We start from the raw sequence: 13,302 nt of genomic DNA, 5'->3' as shown, positions 1-13,302 counted from the left end.
GTGTTTTCTATCACTATACAGGTTAGTTTTACCTGTTCTAGAAATTCACCTTGATGGCGCCACACAGGATGCACTCTTTTTATCACTCGACATAATGTTTTTGAGATGATCCACGCTATCTCATGTTTCCGTAATGTGTCCCATTTTATTGCTGGGTAGTTCGGGTAGTTGGGGTAGATCGCAGCACATTCTGCCGACAGGTGAGACTGCGATTCCGACCTACGGTCCTCGGTGAATATAAGCAAGGGCATCTGGGCGCGGGGAGAGCCGTTCCCCTACAGAAAGCAAGCATGTTGTGTCTACAACGGAACAGGGACACTGCTTTCATCCCAAAGAACAGCACCCGTCTGCGTAGAGTTTCTACCTGGCTCTAGGAGGTGAGAACACATTCCCCGCCAGCACAGAAATCCTACAAACTACTGCGGGGGCTGCAATTAGAAGCAGAGGCTGTGTGAAGGGTGACTCTGGAGGCTACGAAAAAACACGAAGGTTTTCACAGAGAACCCGAGACTGGAGACCATGAAGCAATCTCTGCAAAATGCAGCTCCACGTAGAAAGGTTAGGAAAGAGCCCTGCGGCCACTTAGTTTGTGTTAAATAAGCTCACGACAGCGGCGGAGAGAACGGTAACACGATACTTCTGTTTCTCATGCTTGAGACAGTAAGGACAACACTTAACACACCGTCAAAGCTACAAACCCATAGAAACTAAGAGTAGCCCTTCGCGTAGAGCTCACTTTTTGCACTACAAGATATCAGCGGAAAACATTAACGCAGTCCCCCACCACCACAAATCATGCAGTGGAATTTCCCACATTTAGAAAAATCGCAAGGGTCATTACACATAGTGCAACAGAAATGAAAAAAACAACAACAAAAAAAAAACCACACCCTGGGAAGACAACTTTCATGATATCATCTCTCCTCCCACATAACAACGAATTTGGGCACCTCCGCCCCGCCACAGCTCCATACGCCTCAACCTTTACACGCACGGTCACTTGCCCCGCGCGTCCCCGAGCCCTCCTAGCCCTGACACACAGATGGAACTCTCAGGTCCGACCAGCTGTCCTGGACTCGCTCCCACAGCACGGAACTCCTTCGTGGCGAAGCAGCAGGTGGAGAAGCAGCAGCCCCTGCGCTGCCTCATCTACATAGAAGTCGCCTTATCCGTGATGTCACCGACAGCGCCTTTCCCGTCTCCGTCAGCTTTTCCGCCCCATCTTCCGCCACTCAGCCGACCAACATGCTGCCAGAGCCTGCGTGGACGGTGACGTCTGCCTCTCCTTCCTTTCCCTCCCTTCCCCGCCCCTGATCTTTCCAAAGAAGCGGGTGTTTCTGTTGTAGTTTTTTGTTTTGGCGCCGAGTATCGCTCTGTCGCCCAGGCTGGAGTGCAGTCGCATGATCTCCGTTCCCTGCAACCTCCGCCTCCAGGGTTGAAGCGATTCTCCTACCTCAGGCTTCTGCGTAGCTGGGATTACAGGAGCACGCCACCAAGCCCTGCTAATTTTTGTATTTTTAGTAGAGACGGGGTTTCACCATGTTGGCCAGGCTGATCTCGAACTCCTGACCTCAGGTGATCCGCCGGCCTCGGCCTCCCAAAGTGCTGGGATTACAGGCGTGAGCCATCACGCCCGCCCAGAAGCCGGTTCTTAGCCTGTGTTGCCGAGGACCTCTTTGGCAGACAGCTGGAGCCTGTCCACCCTTCTTCAAAGAATGGCTTGTAATGCGCAGACTAAAACATGTCGGATTACGCAAGAAACTGGTTCTCTTCCCATCGTTATCCTTGTGATGTAGCATTCTACTTGAAATTGGAAGCCGTTCAATATCAGAGAGAAACCATATCTATGAAACTAGAGATGCTGCTCAAATGACTGCAAACCAGCCATCCTTACTTGTTTTTACCACTAGTAGTGTTACAAGGACAGTGGTCCAATTTCATGAATCTTGTAGGGTTTTTTCAAATACAGCAATGTACAAATATGCTGCCCCAGCAGAGCACACTGGACACTCAGGCATGGTGCTGGAGTTTGTCATCTCTTCCACGACCTTCTCTAGACCTTAGCACTTAACCTCATGTTAGCACTTTATATTCTGCAAAGAGAGAAACAAGGTAGTCCAAATTCGGAGAAAAAAAAATTGGGGGGAAATTTTATTTCAGGTGCTTAACTGATTACTTTTAATCTGTAGAATACAACCCCAAACTCTGACAATACTCCACAGACTCCAGATCTATCAGGCGAGTTTTTCCTGTCCTTTGCTTTCATCTAAATCAAATCATAAAGTGTGTAGTGGGTTTTGTGGGAATACAACTGCCCAATGGGTTCACGTTGCCTGCTGCCTAGACAGAACCAACTTACCAAGACAGGGGAATTGCAATAAAGAAAGTTATTTACCCAGAGCCGGCTGTGTGGGAGACCAGAATTTTATTATTACTCAAATCAGTCTTCCTGAGCATTCTGGGACCAGAGTTTTTAAGGATAATTTGGTGGTTGGGGGCCAGTGAGTTGGGAGTTCTGATTGGTCAGGTCAGAGATGAACTCATAGGGAGCTAAAGCATCCTCTTGAGCTGGGTCAGTTCCTGAGTGGGGGCCACAAGATCAGATGAGCTGGTTTATCCATCTGGGTGGTGCCAGCTGATGCATCGAGTGCAGGGCTACAAAATATCTCACACACCGATCTTAGGTTTTACAATAGTGATGTGATCCCCAGGAACAATTTGGGGAGGTTTAGAATCTTGTAAGCTGGAGGCTGCATGGCTCCTAAACCATCATTTCTAATCTTGTGGCTAATTTGTTAGTCCTGCAAAGGCAGTCTAGTCCCCAGGCAGGAAGGGGGTTTGTTTTGGGAAAGAGCTGTTATCATCTTTGTTTCACAGCTAAACCATAAACTAAGTTCCTCTCAAAGTTATTTTGGCCTGTGCCCAGGAATGAACAAGGACAGCTTGGACACTGGAAAAAAGATGGAATCATTTAGGTCAAATCTCTTTTGCTGTGATAATTGTCCCAGTTATAATATTTTCAAAGTCGGTCTCAGGAGCAGAGGTATAGGTTTGACTTCTTTCACTCAGTTGTACATCTATGAATTTTTCATGTTATTCATGTGGTTATTTGTTTCTGTGTGTATTCCTTTGTATGAATATAGGCCAATTTATTTATTTATTCTACTGTTGCTGAACATGTTGACCTAAAAGAAAGACACTGAAGCACAAAATATAATTTAGAGTTTACTTGAGCCAAAGTGAAGGCAGCTGCCTGGAAGACTCACACCCCAAGAACCTTGGATCTGAGCTACCTTTGGCCTTTGTCACAAGCAGGTTTTTAAAGGTCAAAAAGGGGGACACACAATGAGCTGATGGAAAGGTGGCTGTCAGGAATTCTCATTGGTTTTCAGAAATAGCATTGATGAGAGCTTGGCTATCCATTGTTATAGGGTGTGGGATACAGTGTTTGGTGTGGCATTATTAGATTAATTTACAGCTACCTGGGGTGATAGCAAACAGTTTCAACAGTTGAATACATAGCTCAAAAGGAAGGAAGCAGAATGTGGTTGCTGTCTTGATTTAATGTCTCTCTGATCATGTGAAGTGGCTCACATTCCTCAGATAAAAATTCTTTAAAAAATCTTTCTTCTTGAAAGCATTGATGATCAAAAGCTCAGCCAAGGTGTCCCTCTTTGCCAGGAAGGCTCATTCCCAGATAGTCTTTCCCACGCTGAGGGCAGGGGAGGAAAGGAGCTGCCTCACTGAGGAATTTTTAAGAGCGCCCAAAAACCCAATTGAAAGGGTGACAGAGTAGAAAAAAAAGAAAAAGAGAAGAAAAAAAAGAGGAGAGAGAGACCTCAGTTAAGTCTGCAGCTATCACTTGTTGAATCATTTCTAGTCTTCAGATACCATAAAATCAGTTTTCTCAGAAGTAAAGCAGGAAATATATAACATTAATTATCTGAATAGTACACATATAATTCACACAAGAATGAGAATCACAAAGAGAATCCATATGCCAGAACAGTAAGGGACCCTATTCCATTAGGGAGCCAACTAAAAACATCAGGGAAAACATCACATCCCAGTTCTTCTTTCATGATTTCTTGTAGCCAAATGACTTCTAATTTTTTCTAGATGAGGTTCTACTTCATGGGAAGTATTTATGTGTACGCAACAAGAGGTTGTAAACACCACATATCCACCTCCCTGCTCAGCTAAATCTACCATCTAATGCGGGCTGTGGAGGCTGCTGTTGCTGGGGCTCTCCCCTTGGTGTTCTGGGCTGTGTTGTACTAAGTGGAGAAGGTGGTTGTGGGCAAGCGTTGTGCAGAGATCACAACCAGGTGGGCAGGGGGCTGCTCTCTTCACACTATCAGTTGACAATGTACAATTCCTTTTATGAACTCTTGTAAGTGCTGCTGTATCTACCCATTGTTTTTGTTTTGTTTTGCTTTTGTTTTTTGAGACAGACTCTCTGTCTCCCAGGCTGCAGTACAATGCCACAATCTTGGTTCACTGCAACCTCTGCCTCCTGGGTTCAAGCAATTCTCCTGCCACAGCCTCTCAAGTTGCTAGGACTACAGGCACATGCCACTGCACCCAGCTAATTTTGTATTTTTAGTAGAGATGGGGTTTCACCATGTTGGCCAGGCTGATCTCAAACTCCTGACCTCAGGTGATCCACCCATCTCGACCGCCCAAAGTGCTCGGATTACAGGTGTGAGCCACTGAGCCCAGGTTCTACCCATTTTTAAATAAGGCTAATAGTGTCTTTGAAAATATATATCATCTAAAGTGATGCGATTATCCAGTACAACCTTAGCCAGTGAATAAATAGCTTTTTTTTGAGCTGTGAAAGAGGCCACAGTTTCATCAGCAATATTTGTTTCTTTCTTTCTTTTGTCTTTCTTTCTTTCTTTCTTTTTTTTTTTTTTTTTAAAGACATGGTCTTGGTATGTTGCCCAGGCTAGATTGCAGTGGTGCAGTCTCGGCCCACTGCAGCCGCAACCTCCCTCACTCAAGCAATCCTCCCACCTCAGCCTCCCAAGTAGCTGGGACTGCAGACATGCACCTCTATGCCTGGCTAATTTTGGTTTGTGTTTGTTTGTTTTGTTTGTTTGTTTAGAGACAGGGTCTCGCTATCTTGCTCAGGATGGTCCCAAATTCCTGCGCTCAAACAATCCTCCCACCTGAGCCCCTCAAAGTGCTGGGATTACAAGCATAGGCCCCCAAGCCTGGACTCTTTATTTTTCTTTCAGAGAGGAAGAGTGGCTCTGTCGCCCAGGCTGGAGTGCACTGTCGCCATCATAGGTCACTGCAGCCTGGAACTCCTGGATTTAAGTGATCCTTCCACCTCAGCCTCTGAATCACTGGGATTATAGGCCAGAGCTACCATGCCCGGTTTTTATCAGCAATGTTACCTAAGGTTAAAGAAGGATTTCTAACCATGGGAAGCAACATCCCATCAAAGCAAAAGCATGCTCCCCCGAAAATGTTTGGAGTTACTTTCTTAATGGCCAGGCAGATAATTAGCAAATTTTCCCCCAACAGGATCTCCATCTATTACTAAACTAGAGTGGAGGGCATGCCTAATGAAAAGCTTGAGGACACTCATCCAATTTTTTGTTTGTTTGTTTGGTTTTTTTTTTTTTTTTAGATGGAGTCTCACTCTGTCTCCTAGGCTGAAGTGCAGTGGCGTGATCTTGGCTCACTGCAACATCTGCCTCCCAGGTTCAAGTGATTCTCCTACTTCAGCCTCCTGAGTAGCTGGGAGTACATGTGAACACCACCATACCCAGATAATTTTTGTATTTTCAGTAGAGACGGGATTTCACAATGTTGGCCAGGCTGATCTTGAACCCCTGACCACAGGTGATCCACCTGCCTCAGCCTCCACACTCATCCAGTGTTGGATTTTTTCGGAGCTATATATATGTAGGTGTGACCAAATATCCTAAAAGACATTGCACTTCATCATTCCATGCCTTCAGACATTTAAGGGCCATGGATGGTGATCTCCTCCAGAGACAAAATAAATGCTGGTGCATAACAGGTAAGTGTAGTATAATTTGGGTACATCAGCTTTCGGCATTTAAACCATGGGTCACACATGTTAGAGCAAGAGGGCAGGTTGGATCCTGATTGCAGGAGAGAGTGTTTTTCTCTTAACTTTCCAATAGCATCATGGTGTTTACCACTGCTATTTCAGAGTGAGGCAACAATTTTTTGTTTGGTTGGTTTTGTTTCGGATTTTTTTCCTTTTCAGCCAGGGTCTCACTGTTGCCCACGCTGGAGTGCTGTGGCAAGATCACAGGCCAGTACGGTCTTGACCTCTTGACCTTCAGGGCTCAATGAATCATCCTACCTCAGCTTCCCAAGTGCTGGAGTTACAGGGACACACCACCACCATGCCCAGCTTATTTATTTACTTTCTGAGACAGGGTTTCACACTTTTGCCCGGTCTGGAGTGCAGTGGTGTCATCAGAATTCACTGCAGGCTCGAACTCCTGGGCTCCAGTCATCCTCTCACCTCATACTCCTGAGTAGCTGGGACTAAAGGTGGGCACCACCATGCCCAGCTAATTTTTGTATATTTTGTAGAGACAGGGTTTCACCACTTTGCTCATGCTAGTCTCAAACTCCTGGGCTCAAGTGATCCTCCTGCCTCGGCCTCCTAAAGTGCTGGGATTACAGGCAGTTATTTTGATGTACAATTATGATGGGTTAAACTGAAATATGGGGCAGGAAGGTAAGGATGAGTCAGACAGATTCCATAAACAGGTTTTGCTTGATGTGACCCTGGTTTGCATTGTCAGTGCAATCAGGAGGAATTTACAACTTAAAGGAGTCCTAACAGTGTATGTATTCCAGTCAATAGAAAAAGAGACCAACTCTTTCAGTTGCAGTAAGCACTGGAATTGTGAATAACTGCTTATACAGGCCAGTATGTTGGGCGAAAGTGGACCGTAACAGATGTCAGCTACTCGCCATCTTGGTTAGGAAGATTGCAGGTCACCTTTAAGTGAAAACCTCCACTGACAGATGTCCACTCTGGTAGGGTTGCCTTTTAGATATGAGAAACATGAATCTGTGTGTCAATGCCCTTATGTTTACTGCCACAGAGATTGGGAAATAATACCTGATGTGAGCCAGGTGCAGTGGCCCACACCTCTGGTCCCAGGTACTTGGGAGACTGAGGCAGGAAGATGGCTTGATCCTAGGAGGCAAAGGCTACAGTGAGTTATAATCGCACCACTGCATTCTGGCCAGGGCAACAGAGTGAGACCCCATCTCAAAAAAAAAAAAAACAATAATAATATTAATAATACTTACGTGGTGCCCTCCAGTGGACTTGGAGGGAATATTTTATTTGATGTTGTTTCCAGTATTTGATGTTGTCTCCAGTTTATAGGCATAATTTTTTATATTTTCATCTCCCAGCAGCTCATTATGAAAGGAATATTTTATTAATTTTGGAGCTCTTGCTAAGAAGTTTTGTGAGAACTTAGCAATAATGGAGAATGTTACCTTTAAGAAGTGCAGGTTCACAAGCCCCTTCATCTAACCACTGCATGGGTCTTCCAGTTATAATTTCAACGGGAAGGAGTGGAAGTTTTCCAGAAACTGTGGGGGATCTTTGACCAGGGAAGGTTAAAAACTTCTGTTAGCTTTGTCAACTGAGTTTTTATTGTATCATTATTGAGTTGCACCAGTCCAGAGGATTAGGGGTGACAGGCACAAAGGAGATGTTGGAACATAGGCCAAACGTTACAAATGGATTCAACTACCTGCCTGATAAAGTGTGTTCCTCGGTTGCTATGGAGATCAGATGGCACTCCCCATGATGAAAAATTTTTTTCTAATCACAATCTACCTGCTACTTGGGCTGTGGCTCATCAGTATGGAAATGTTTCACCCAGTGAGAGCACATATAAATTAGCACCAGAAAGTATCTGTGACCCTGAGATGGAGACAGCTGGATAAAGTCTAACTGCCATGTCTCAAAGGGTCCTAAAGTTAAATGTCCCTGTGACCCATGAAGGGGTTTTCCAGGATTATGTTTGGGACAGAACAGATAGTACTACCAGAATAAACCTTTTGTGCAAACGTAGGCGATAGTTTTCAATAGCACTGCTTTCCCCTATGCTATCATTTAGTCTGAATTCCAATGAGTCAGCTTATGAACTACTTTAAAAAGGGTAATTGAAGCCTAAGGGGTGGATCAGTGTATCATTGGGCCCATACCATACACATGTTTCTGTAGAAAAACTTGTTCCCTTTATCTTGCCAGAGATCTATCTCCTGCTTGGGAGATCCCATGTGTGCTTCTTCTAATAACGTTTTCAATGGGTCATAAGTCAGCAAGGTCATTTAGAGAAGTTCTGTGTCTCTTGTCACCTTCAGAGCTGCATTCTTAGCTGCAGCATCAGCAAAATGGTTGTCCTTGCTCTCCAGAGTACCTAATTTTGAATGACAAGGAATTTCGATGATGGCCAAAGATTTGGGTCTTCAAATTGCTCCTAAGAGGTCAGAGACTTATTGGTCATTTTTGATGGGTAGACCTGGTGAAATAAGAAACCTAGGTTGCTTCTAAAGCATTCCAAAATCATCACCTTCTCCAAATGCATCTCCGTGGTCAGTGTAAATATTAGGCTGACGCGGGAGGATTGACTGAGCCCAGGAGTTCAAGACCAGCCTGGAAACCACAGTGAGACCTCCTCTCTATAAAAAGTCAAAGAATTAGCCAGGCATGGTGGCATGCACCTGTGGCCTCATCTACTCGGAGGCTGAGGTGGGAGGATTGCTAGAGCCCAGAAGTTTGAGGCTGTGGTGGGCCATGATGGAGCCACTGCACTCCAGCGTGGGTGACAGAGTGAGACCATTTAAAATATCAATGACAGATTTATTTGGCCTTTTAAGTGCATTGCTGAATTCTCCTCTAATCTACATCTAAATCTAAAGCAGAGCCTGCTTTAGAAAGAGAAGAGGAAAATGTATTTCAATTTAGAAAAGGGAAATCTTTTACAATATTCTTAATTCACATTATGGTGAAGCAGTATACACAATGGTAGGCTCCCCTCTTCCTGTGGGTTTTACCTTGAAAGGGGCTGCCACAACAGAAGTTTCAGGGAAGAGGCCAGAGCCCCGGGGACTTTCCTCAGGTGATGGTGATGGAAGGAGAGGCAAGTGAGGACAGGAGGGCTCAGGTAAGAGAGACTATGCAGGTGCAGGGGCAGGAGGAAAAGGAGCCGTTGGAGGCGAAAGAGACAAAGCCTCCTCAATATTTCTCAATTCAGAAAAAGCATCAGATATCCCCAGTTTAAATCCTCAATGGAGGCAATTTTCTCAGTAGTTCTTTTAGAAATTTCTAGGTATAATTGGAAGTAAGTCTCCCATTTAATTTGCCTGATTCTAAAACCAAATTTTTCCTATTGTGTGCCCTAATAAATTATTTTAGGCATTTCAAAAGATCCCCATTTTCTCTATTCTACTTATGAGTTTTTCTGGTTAGGTGGGTTAGGTTTCTTGGATATTTACAAGAGGATGCTTCATAACTGTTATACAGAAACCCAGCTGGTGGTTCTAAACGCGGTTGTTTCTTCAAAGTATGCTCAGATTTTGAAGCTTGATTTCCCATAATTCAGGAGCTTTGCAAAGATGACCAAAGTCTGGGATGTGTTTTGGGTCACAGTGTGGTGCTTATGTAGTCACTCCTACAGATATCACCAGAGTTGTGTATCACTGTCTCAGTGCCTCCCACTGTTTCTAACCACGAGGTGGCCACAGAGTGCATCTGCTCTGGGGGACCCATCGCACATATACCCTCCCAGAAGAGCAGGAAAGGGGATTCATAAAGACGTTCTTCTGATGGGGAATGCTCTGTGAGGCCACCTTCACATGGTGAGTAGTGACCGTGACACCTCTGCAGCGTCCCTGGTCACTTGGAGCCCCTGAATGTGTCAGCGGGAGCAGATTACTTCTTTTCTTCAGGGCTGGAGAAAGCACCTCCTTGCATTTTCCAGGTAAGAACTAACAGGGGCCGGGCACATTGGCTTACGCCTGTAATCTCAGCCCTTTGGGAGGTCGAGGTGGGCAGATCACCTGAGGTCAGGATTTTGAGACCAGCCTGAACAACATGGAGAAACCCTGTATCTACTAAAAACACAAAATTAGTTGGGCGTGGTGGCACATTTGTAAAACCAGCTACTCGGGAGGCTGAGGCAGGAGCATCACTTGAACCTAGGTGGCGGAGGTTGCGAGCTGAGATCCCGCCATTGCACTCCACCCTGGGCAACAAGAGCAAAACTCCGTCTCAAAACTAAAAAAAAAAAAAAAAGAACTAACAAGAATTAGTCACAAGTGAAAACCTAAGTTCAAACTTTCATAAAAGCATGCTACAGAAAGCAAAACCACCAGGGCCTACGTGCCAATATCTTGACCCAGACCTTCCTGATGAGGGACAGAGGCAGAAAAGGCAGAAGCTTTCCACACAGCCCTTTGCCTGACTGTGACCCAAACTTTCTGTCCTGAGGCAGAGGTGGAAAGGGCAGTTTTTTCCCCCTGAAACTCAAGTCTCTTAACCCCAGGGTAAAGACAGAAAACCTCCACTGTAGAAAGGGAAGGCTAGAAAGGACAACTCAAGCAAACTCCAGGCCTTCAATCAAAGAGTGGGAAGGTCCAGATTTCAGGATTCACCACTTACTGCCCGTCTGTTTCTCTGAGTCAGAATGCGAGGATTTCAAAGCTGGCCAGGCACCTAGTCCAGGAGGAATGTGATCTGAGAGACGAAAATAGATGTCACCTTATAGACTAAGACAGACTCTAAGGTTAAGGAAACAAAAATTACCTACTGGTCAAGGATTCAGGGCTGGAGTGGCATAGCAACTTCCTAAATTTCTATGGCTACAAGAAAAACCACACTCTTGCTAAACTCCTCAACAATAGGAGCTAGCAGGCAAATTGTCAAAATCTTCCCAGCAATTCTCAACTGGATTTACAATCCAGATCACTAGACCCCTGATGGGACAGAGGAGTGCCCTTCCATTCTTTCCTGATAAGCAACTGCAGACCTCAAGCCAGTTTCAGCCATGTTACAGGGACTGCACACAAACCGACTTCGTGTCCTGTAGTTCACCTTTTGACATAAAGAGCCGATTTCCACCTAATTTTAATGCTAAAATCTCTTCCCAATGTGAAGATGGGGTGCACGTTACATATATGTTTACCCGTTGCACATGAGCTCAACACCCCTCAGAAATGCCGTTTCCCCAAACCTGCTGAATATGTGTAACTCCATTGTGTGATACACACCCTGTGAGGCACAAAAACCAACCTGCCCTCTCTCTCTCTCTCCGAAGAGAAAGCACCTCTTCAAAGACACGCGCCGGAGACTGTCTCTTCCTGTACTGCAAACTTATATCACCAATCAAATTCTTACTACTATGTAGCCACCCTGGAGGCCTTTGAGAGGACAGTCAGATGGTCAGAGATGAGTCGCTCTGCGTCCTGCTCCCTGGGCCAAAAACGTCGACCTAGAAGGAAGAGGCTTAAGCACAAACATGATTTAAAGAGTTTGTTTGAGCCAATGTGAGAACACTTGCCCGGAAGACTCAGACCCAAGCAATGTCTCCATTTGCCCTTTGTTACAAGCAGGTTTCTAAAAACCAAAAAGGGGGACGGGGAGTTGGCTGGTACAAAATTGCTTGTCAGGAACTCCCTGAAGTTTACAGAAATAACATTGATTAATGATTAGCTCTACGTTGTTCAGCTACAGGGAGTGAGAGATGGTGTCCAGTGCAGCATGTTTAGGTTGCTTTATAGCCACTTGTGGTGATAGCAAGCAGTTTCAATAGATGAATACACGGCTTCAAAACAGGGAAGTAGGACGTTGTTACTGTCTCATTTTAATGCCTAACTCTGGGCTTGTTAATTTGAAAGCACTCACTTTCCTCACATAAAATTTCTTTTCTTTCCTCAGACATTTGAATTCTTTATAGTTTAGGAATATTTTGAATAAATATGAATGTGTTTTACATGTCTTTGGTAAACCATATTCACATGTTTCTCTAGAAATAGAAATTCCAATAGAAATATAATGCGAGGCGTATATGTACTTTTAAATGTATTAGTAGACATGTTTTAAAAAGTAAAAAGAGGTGAAATTATTTTTTATAATATATATTCAACTAAATATATTTAAGATATTATCATTACCCCATGTGACACTAGCATGATTTCAAGTGTTCAATAGCTACCCGCGGTTTGTGGCTATCATATTGGAAAGCACAAGACTATAGGGTGGAAAAGTTGAATTTCTGGGTCACAGCATATATGTATGTGTGTTTTACCATTAGAATATACTGGCAAACAATTTTCCAAAGTTTTTGAACTTATTTATACTCTTGCCAGAAATGAATAGAAGATTATAATGCTTCCGTTGTGCCAAAATCTGAGAATGTCTTTTTTTTAAAAGTCAAGTTTACTGAGGTATAATTAAAACTCACCAGCATTACATGTTGTACATGGTTCTCAGTGATATACTCTCTTTGCAAAGCTGGCTTTTGGTGGTAGCTTTGATTTAAAAGCTAATGCCACGTAAAAAAATTCAATACGTAGGGCCAGGCGAGGTGGCTCATGCCTGTAATTCCAGCACTTTGGAAGGATGAGGTGGACGGATCACTTGAGGTCAGGAGTTTGAGATCAGCCTGGCCAAAATGGTGAAACCCCATTTCTACTAAAAATACAAAAATTAGCCGGTGTGGTGGGGGGAACCTATAGTCTCAGCTACTTGGGAGGCTGAGACAGGAGGATCATCTGAGCTCTGGAGGCTGAAGTTTCAGTGAGCTCTCATTGCACAACTGCAGTCCAGCCTTGGTGACAGAGTGAGACTCTGTCTCAAAAACAGAAAAAAAAGTATATATATATATATATATATACACACACACATATATATATATACACACACACATATATATATATATGTTGTGAACTCAACAAGCAACACTACTCTCCAAGTAAGGTAATATAGAGAGAGAATCTTAAAGTAATCAAAATTATTTATTATTATTTATTACCTATTTAATTTTAAGGCAACCAAAATTAATTATTATTATTTATTAACTCTATTATTATCAAAATTATTTATTAGCTCCATTATTAACTCCATATAATCATTAATATTAGTCATGGATTTTAAAATTAACTATATATCTTGAAATTATACATTGAGCTGACATTTAATAGAGGATGGTGGCATCATGTATTAGATGACATCTAAATATATTTACGAAGAAATTGTAAGTGGAATAATTCAGTCTC

The 13,302-nt window shown here is 43.7% G+C and overlaps 1 protein-coding gene across 1 annotated transcript in view; it reads right to left on the bottom strand.

Annotated features, from left to right (window-relative positions):
• LOC100447686 (neuroblastoma breakpoint family member 12) overlaps window positions 1–13,302 on the bottom strand; it is a 2,265,351-nt gene that overhangs the window by 784,729 nt on the left and 1,467,320 nt on the right.

This window comes from Pongo abelii, chromosome 1, assembly GCF_028885655.2.
Source record: "Pongo abelii isolate AG06213 chromosome 1, NHGRI_mPonAbe1-v2.0_pri, whole genome shotgun sequence".
NCBI classification, from domain to species: domain Eukaryota; kingdom Metazoa; phylum Chordata; class Mammalia; order Primates; family Hominidae; genus Pongo; species Pongo abelii.
This window is presented reverse-complemented; position numbering and strand designations above follow the sequence as displayed.